The following is an 8,530-nucleotide window of genomic DNA, read 5'->3' on the forward strand; positions in this document are numbered from 1 at the left end:
TGGGTCCTTGCAGCAAAATCTTGCTAGTGTATGCAATGGTGTCAGCGTTTGGAAGCTGATTATGGGATGGATCCCTGGATATGGCAGTCTCTAGATGGTTCATCCTTTCATCACAGCTCCAAACTTTGTCTCTGTAACTCCTTCCCTGGGTGTTTTGTTCCCACTTGTAAGAAGCAGTTCTGTTTAGAAAAATTTCCCCCGGTGCCAATGAGTTCAAGGCTCTTTCCCACTTTCTCTTTTATTAGATTTAGTATATCTGGTTTTATATTGAGATCTTTGATCCTCTTGGAATTGAGGTTTAGGTGTGGGGTTAAAATAGGGCCCCACATCCACTTGGGGTTTGGGCCACTGGACAAGGCACACATGGGAAGTTTGACTGTGTACCCCACAGTTAGAAGATGTCAAGCAGTGAGAAGCCATGGGACCCCACTCCAGGGTTTGGGATGGCACAGTCTGAGGTCCCCGTGGACTTGCCAGAGTGGGTCTCTGGGTCCCTCGGAAAAGCCAGTTCTGGGGTCCCTGGGCTGCATGGAGGCCAAGGACATCAGGTTCTAAGTCTTGGACACCTCAGACATCACTGGATGTCACAGAAGATCTGAGAACAGAGTGGGATGCAAGGGCCCAGGGCTGAGGGGAAAAGGGTAGAAGGAGAGAGCTCTCACAGGTTACCATGGGGACAAGAGTCCTTGTCTTACCTGATGGCTTGTTCAGCTGGCAGCTTGGGCTGTTGGTGACTGTGGCTGGAGCACAGGGATGCCTCCCTGTGGGAGATTAGACACACAGCTCTCTAGAGGAAGACCTGCTCCATTGCTCCAGCACAGCAGATCCTGATGAGAAGAGGCAGTCCACAGTTTTAAGGTGTTTATAGTAGAATGGCAGGGGAGGGGGGCGAGGCAGTGAGTAAAGAAGCTGAGACTGTTCATGACCTCATGGAGAGAGGAGGGAAGGGAAGGCAGAGAAAGGGGGATCAAGGGAGCAAGAGTAAGAGAAAGAGAATAAAAGGTAAGTGGGAGAGGAGGAGGCAAGTAACTCCTTTTATAGTGGGCTAGGCCTACCTAATTTTTACTAGGTAACTTTTGGGTAGAGCATACCTGGCTATTGCCAGGTAACTGTGAGGGTGAAGTCCAGACAGAACCAGGAGCTTGAGGTATTGCCATCACATGATTGATGGCAACAAACCACTTTGTAGGAATTTGGAGGCCTTCAGGAGGCTGTAGCTCTGACAGGAGCCAGGGACCCAGGAGGGGTGGCCAAACACGTGCTGTCACTTAGGATCACCAGGGTTCAAGACCTGTGCTCAACCAGGGACCAGGCTCTCTGTTCCCAGCTCACTGCCCCACATTTATGGAAGGTGACAAACATGAACCTATTTTTCTTTTTTCTTTTTTCTTTTTTTACATACAGACTGCCAGCTAGACCAGCACCATTTATTGAAGATGCTTTTTTTTTTTTTTGCATTATTTATTTTTTGGATTCTTTGTTAAAGGTTAATTTCTGAGCCTTCAATTCTATTCCTATGATCAACCTATCTATATCTGTACCAGTAGCATGCTGTTTTTATCACTATTGCTCTGTAGTAGAGCTTGAGATCAGGGATGGTGATTCCCCAGAAATTCTTTTATTGTTAAGAATAGTTTTTGCTATTCTGGGTTTTTGCTTTATCACGTTAATTTGAGACTTGCTCTTTCCATGCCTTTGAAGAATTTTATTGAGATTTTAATGGGGACTGGGGTGAATCTGTAGATTGCTTTTAGAAGGATAGCCACTTTTACTATGTTAATTCTGTCAATCTATGGGCATGGGAGATCTCTTCATTTTCTGAGATCTTTTTTGAGTTCTTTTCTGAGAGACTTGACATTATTGTAATACAGATCTTTTACTTGTTTGGTTAGAGTTATCCCAAAATATTTTATATTATCTGTGACTGTTGGGCATGGTTTTTATTTTCTAATTTCTTTCTCAGCACTTTTATCATTTGTGTAAAGAAAGGTTATTTATTTATTTATTTGTGTTAATTTTACATCCAGCTACTTTACTGAGGTTGATTATAAGCTCTAGAAGTTCTCTGGTTGAGTTTTGGGGGTTTCTACCATATTATCTGCAAATAATGATACCTTGAATTACTCTTTGCCAATATGTATCCCCTTGTTCTCCATTTGTTGTCTTATTAATCTAGCTAGAACTTCGAGCACTATATTGAATAGATATGGGGATGGTGTGCATCCTTGTCTTCTTCCTGATTTTAGTGGAATTGCTTCAAGTACCTCTGTATTTAATTTGATAGTGGCTGTTGGTTTGATATCTACTACATTTACTATATTTAGTTATAGACTTTGAATTCCTGGTTTTCCCATACTTTTAACATGAAAGGGTGTTGTATTTTGTCAATTGCTTTTTCAGAATTTAATGATATGATCATGTGATATTTTTCTTTTAGTTCCTTCATATAGTGGGTTACGTTGATGGTTTTTCATATATTGTACCCTGGCATGAAGCCTACTTGATCATGGTGGCTGATGATTTTGATATGTTCATGTTTTCATTTTGTAAGAATTTATTGAGTACTTTTGCATAGATATTTATAAGAGAAATTGGTCTTAAATTCCCCTTTTTGTTGTTGTGGAGTGTTTTTGTGGTTTATGTATCAAAGTAATTGTGGCTTCATAGAATGAATTAGGCAGTGATCCTTCTGTTTCTATATTATGGAGCAGTTTGAGGTGTGGGTATTAGGTCTTCTTTGAAATTCTGGTATAACTCCGCACTAAGGCCATTTGTCTCTGGGCTTTTCTTTCCTTCTTTCTTCCTTTCTTTTCTTTCTTTTCTTTTTTTTCCTTTTCTTTATTTCTTTGCTCCTCTCTCTCTCTCTCTCTCTCTCTCTCTCTCTCTCTCTCTCTCTCTCTCTCTCTCTCTCTCTCTCTCTCTCTCTCTCTCTCTCTCTGGATGGCTTTAATGACTTCTTATATTTCCTTAGAGAATATGGGCATCTTTAGATAATTTACCTGATCTTAATTTAACTTTGATAGGAGGTATCTCTCTAGAGAATCATCCATTTCATCCATATTTTCCAGTTTTGTTGAATATATTCTTTTGTAGTAGGATCTGATGTATTTTTGTTTTGTTTTGGTTTTTGATTTTTATTTGTTTGTTTGTTTTTTGTTTTATTTCCTGAGTTTTTGTTGTTATGTATCCCTTTTCATTTCTTATTTTGTTGATTTGGATTCTGTCTCAATGTCCTTTAGTTAGTTTGACTAGGGGTTTATCTATCTTGTTCATTTTCTTAAAAAGAATAATAATAATAAATAAATCATTTGGTTTTGTTGAATCTTTGTATAGTTCTCTTTGTTTCTATTTTGTTGGTTTCAGCTCTGAATTTATTTCCTGCTCTCTACTCCTTTTGGGTGTGTTTGCTTCTTTTTTCTAGTGCTCCCAGGTGTGCTGTTAAGTTGTTAATATAGGATCTCTCCAATTTTCTTACCAGGCAACTTAGTATTATGAATTTTAATTGTGTTCCATATGTTTGGGAATGGTGTGTCTTCATTTTCATTGAATTCCAGGAAGTATTTAATTTCTCACTCTTTTTTTTATTGCTTCCCTGACCAAGTAGCTATTTACTAGAGAGTTGTTCAGTTTCTATGATTATGTGTGTTTTCTGTTGTTTTTGATGTTATTGAAGACCAGACTTAGTCTTTGGTGATCTGATAGGTTGCATGGGGTCATTTCAATCTTCTTGTCTTATTTGAGGCTCATTTTGTGATCCCGTATATGGTCAGTTTTTTGAGAAGGTACCATGAGGTGCTAAAAAGAAGGTATATTCTTTTGTTTTAGGATGAAGTGCTCTGTAAATGTCAGTTAAATCCATTTGGTTCATAGCTTCTATTAGTTTCACTGTTTTAATGTTTAGGTTTTGTTTAAGTGACATTTCCATTAGTGTGAGTGGGGTGTTAAAGTCTTCCATTATTATTGTGTGTGGTTCAATGTGTTTGTTTTGAGATTTAGTAAAGTTCCTTTTATGAATGTGGGTATCCTTGCATTTGGGACATAGATGTTCAAAACTAAGACTTCCTCTTCATCAATTTTCCTTTGATGAATATGAAGTGTCCTTCCTCATCTCGCTAAGTAAATTTTGGTTGAAAGTCTATTTCATTGGATATTAGGATGTTACTCCAGCTTGTTTCTTGGGGCCATTTTCTTGGAAGACTTTCTTTTTTTCCAGCCTTTAACTCTGAACTATTAGCTATCTTTGTTATTAAGATGTGTTTCTCATATACAGGAACATGCTGGACCTGTTTGTCTTCCAGGCTGTTATCTTTTGTTCTTTTATTGAGCAATTGAATCTATTGATATTGAGAGATATTAAAGACAGATGATTGTTCATTCCTGCTATGTTTATTGTTGTAGGTGGCATAATGTGCATGTGATTCCCTCCTTTTGGCTTTGTTGTGAGATAATTAATATCTTATTTCTTCGGTATAGGTGCCCTCCTTTTGTTGGAGTTTTCCTTCTAAAGTCCTCTGTAGGGCTGGATGTGTAGATAGATACTGTTTGAACTTGGTTTACTCCTAGAACATTTTGGTTTCTCCATCTATGCTGATTGAGAGTTTTGCTGGGCATAGTAGCAGAGGCTGGCATTTTTGTTCTCTTAGGGTCTATATGACCTCTGTCCAGGTTCTATTGACTTTTAGTGTCTCTGTTTAGAATTCTAGTGTAATTCTGATATGTCTACTTTTATATGTAACTTGACCTTTTTCCCTTACAGCTTTAAATATTTTTCTTTATTGTGTGCATTAATTGTTTTGATTATTAAGTGATGAGAGAATTTTCTTTTCCAGTCCAATCTCTTTGATGCTTTATAGGCTCCTTGTATGTTTACAGTCTTCTTTTTCTTTAGGTTGGGGAAGTTTTCTTCTATAATTTTGTTGAAGATATTTTTGGGTACTTTGAGCTGGGTCTCTTCAATCTCCTGTATTCCTATTATTTGTAGGTTTGGTTATTCATTGTTTCATGGATTTCCTGAATATTTTGGGTTAGGAGGTTGTTTCTGTTTTGAATTTTCTTTGACCTTTTTGTCAATATTTTCTAAGATATTTTCTACACCTGAGATTTTCTCTTTGATATCTTGTATTCTGTTGGTGAAGCTTACATCTGTAATTCATGACCTCTTTCCTAGTATTTCCATATCAAGGTTTGCCTCCTTTTTTTTTTTTTTCTTTATTTTTGGGTTTGGTTGGTTGGTTGGTTGGTTGATTTGGTTTTGTTTTTTTTTATGTTTTTTGTTTTGGTTTTTCGAGACAGGGTTTCCCTGTGTAGCCCTGGCTGTCCTGGAACTCACTTTGTAGACCAGGCTGGCCTCGAACTCAGAAATCCGCCTGCCTCTGCCTCCCGAGTGCTGGGATTAAAGGCGTGTGCCACCACGCCCGGCGGTTTGGGATTTTTGTTGTTGTTGGTTTTTTGTTTGTTTGTTTGTTTGTTTGTTTGTTATTCTTCCTACTTCGACTTTACGTCTTGGACTGCTTTGTTCAATTATTTCACTGGTCTGATTGTGCTTTCCTGTATTACTTTAAAGGATTTATTTGTATCCTCTTTAACATTTTATACCTGTTGGTTGGTGGTTTAGTCCCTAGGAGCTCTGGGGGTACTTGTTTGTTCATATTGTTGTTCCTCCTATGAGGCTGCAAACCCCTTCTTCTCCTTTGGTCTTTTCCTTAGCTCCTCTACTAGGGATCCTGTGCTTATTCCAATGGTTGGCTGAGAGCATCCACTTTTATATTTTCCAGGCACTCGTAGAGCCTCTTGGGAGACAACTATATCAGTCTCCTGTTATCAAGCATTTCTTGGCATCCACAATAGTTTCTTGGTTTGATATCAGTATATGAGATGGATCCCCAGGTGGAGCAGTCTCTGGATGGCCTATCTTTCTGGGGATCCATCGCTATTCCTTTCAGTGAATCATTTATATCCTCTTTGAAGGACTGTATTATCTTCATGAGATAAGATTTTAGGTCAGCTTACTGATCTTCCGGTGTGTTGGTGTATCCAGGGCTTGCTGTGGTGGGAGAACTTAGTTCTGACATGCCAAAGTATATTGGCTTCTGTTGCTTATGGTCTTTAGCTTGCCTTTTTCCATTTGGTTATCTCTGGTTTTAGCTGGTCTGGGTGTCTCTGTCTGGTGTCTGCCTCTTTGGTCCCTGGATTGCTACCTGTCTCCTGGTAGGTCTGTGACTATGGCTATAACAGACCTCCTCTGATGCTGTCAGACTGTGGGGTCTGTTGCGCTGTGTGAATCAGAATACTTGCTCTTCATGCAGCAGACCTCCTGGAAGCCTTGGGACTGTGGTATTTTCAGAGGAGCAGACATACTGGTACTCTGTCCTGGCAGCAGGGGCTGTCTGGAAGGCAGTTCTTCTACTTTCCATGCCATTATTCCTGAATATACAATGTTATAATGTCCAACAACTTAACAATTGAGCCTTCTCATGTTTGCATGTGTGTGTGTGTGTGTGTGTGTGTGTGTGTGTGTGTGTGTGTGTAAAATTAATTGAATATATATTCTTAAAAGATTTTTTTCCTGCCACTGGTATTTAAAGTATCTCTGTTTCTGCTTTTGAAGTATTATTTAAAGTGAGTATATATTATAGCTTAGTTTTACACACCTAAAAGAAAAAAATACAAAAACAACGAACAAATGAACAAAGAAAAACAAAAAAACTTAAAGTTTTATTTTAGTATATTCTCGAATTATTCTTCATGAAAAGGCAAACACTTGCTTCAGGAAGAAATAGCCACATATTTTAAAATGTTAAACACTGTCTTATTTTTGAAGTTTGCAGTACAAATATGTATTCCTATATTATTAAATTCAGATGTGCCTTTTTCACTTTTTATGTATCTGTAAACTATGCCAGTATCCACTAGGGAGGATTAGAGGGGAGTTATTATCACTCTTTTTATCTAAATGGAATCAAGAGAAGACTTTCAGTTTCACACTAGAAATTATCAGTGTTGAGATAGTCGATATAGTAATGGCCCTACTTTGACCATTACACAATGCATCACAATAAATTTCCATCACTACAATCTGAATATTTTAAAATGTCACATTAAACATTAAAACCTATACTTAGAACACCAGTATTCTTTTTTATCTACAATACAATTTTGGATTTTAAAATGCTGTTGCAAAGCCACTTTGTAAGCTTCAGCCTTACAGGTTGGCATCCTCCTCACTGCTTTTTTTTTTTTTTTTTTTTTTTCCTTCAGTTTCTCCTGGACCTGGAGGAGGTTTGTCTTTAGCATATTANCTTTGTAAGCTTCAGCCTTACAGGTTGGCATCCTCCTCCCTCCTTTTTTTTTTTTTTTTTCTTCTGCCTTCAGTTCCTGGACCTGGAGGAGGTTTGTCTTTAGCATATTACTCTTCATGCAGACTTACTTTTCTAAAAGTTGATTTTCTTGTATTTCCAGAATGAGTGTTGCTGAAATCACTTCCTCGCCAGGGCTTCACAGTTCCTGAGGCTGTAGGACCCAGAGCAGCCTCTGGGCCAGACTGCAAAGCTTCCATTAAGTGGAAATTGTTGAGTATAACGATCTGTGTTTCTTCCATGGGATGCTATGAGCTCCCTAAGGGGAAGGGCTGCAAACTTCTAACTATAACGTGTCCTAGGATAACCAAGTCCTTCAATCTATTTGTGCTGAAAAATGTATGTAGAAAACACAAGCAAATCAATGAGTGATGTTAAAAAACATTCTATACAAAAATGATTAAGATACATCTTTGAAAGGAACACAGTAAGAAAATAATTTTAAGTGAAAGTTACATTTACTTTTGTAAAACATAACTTATATGTTCATTAAAATTAATAATTTCCATTGTGCTTACTATTAAATCATTGCTAAGCACCATGACAACTCTCCAATCCTAAGTTTTCTTTTCTTAATTCTATATAAAAGGAAACTGAAGATCTGAGAAGGTAAGGAGTAGGGACTGCTCATTGGAAGCTCTAGGAGAAAAGGTAGTTTGCCTGTTAGGACGTCATCTCTAGTAATCACACCTTTGTTTCATTTTCAATTAATTGGGCTAAGAAAATTTCTGAGATCGTCTTTACTAGTAATTAAATACTTACAATATTGTCTGTCATTAGCAAAATGCTGCAAAGTGTAGACATAAAGAATTATTAACATTTCTGAAATTAAATTTTTATCCATGAGTGACTTTTCCTTTTCTACCTTCTTCATACTCAGGTATGGTTGTTCCTCTTGATATCCAAATAAGTATATTTAAATACCATTACAAGTGTTACACTAAACATATGCATACAAACATATTTTTACAGACAACTGTTAACATATTCAATTTACTTAAAGGGGAACAAAGCAATTTACAATTTTCCTCCTGGCACTACTATTTTTTTTTTTTTTGCTCTTTAGCCAATTTTATTTTATTTTATTTTTGATTTTTAATATTTTTATTACATATTTTCCTCAATTACATTTCCAATGCTATCCCAAAAGTCCCCCATAGCGCCCCCCACTTCCC

This window comes from Mus caroli, chromosome 10 (assembly GCF_900094665.2).
Source record: "Mus caroli chromosome 10, CAROLI_EIJ_v1.1, whole genome shotgun sequence".
NCBI classification, from domain to species: domain Eukaryota; kingdom Metazoa; phylum Chordata; class Mammalia; order Rodentia; family Muridae; genus Mus; species Mus caroli.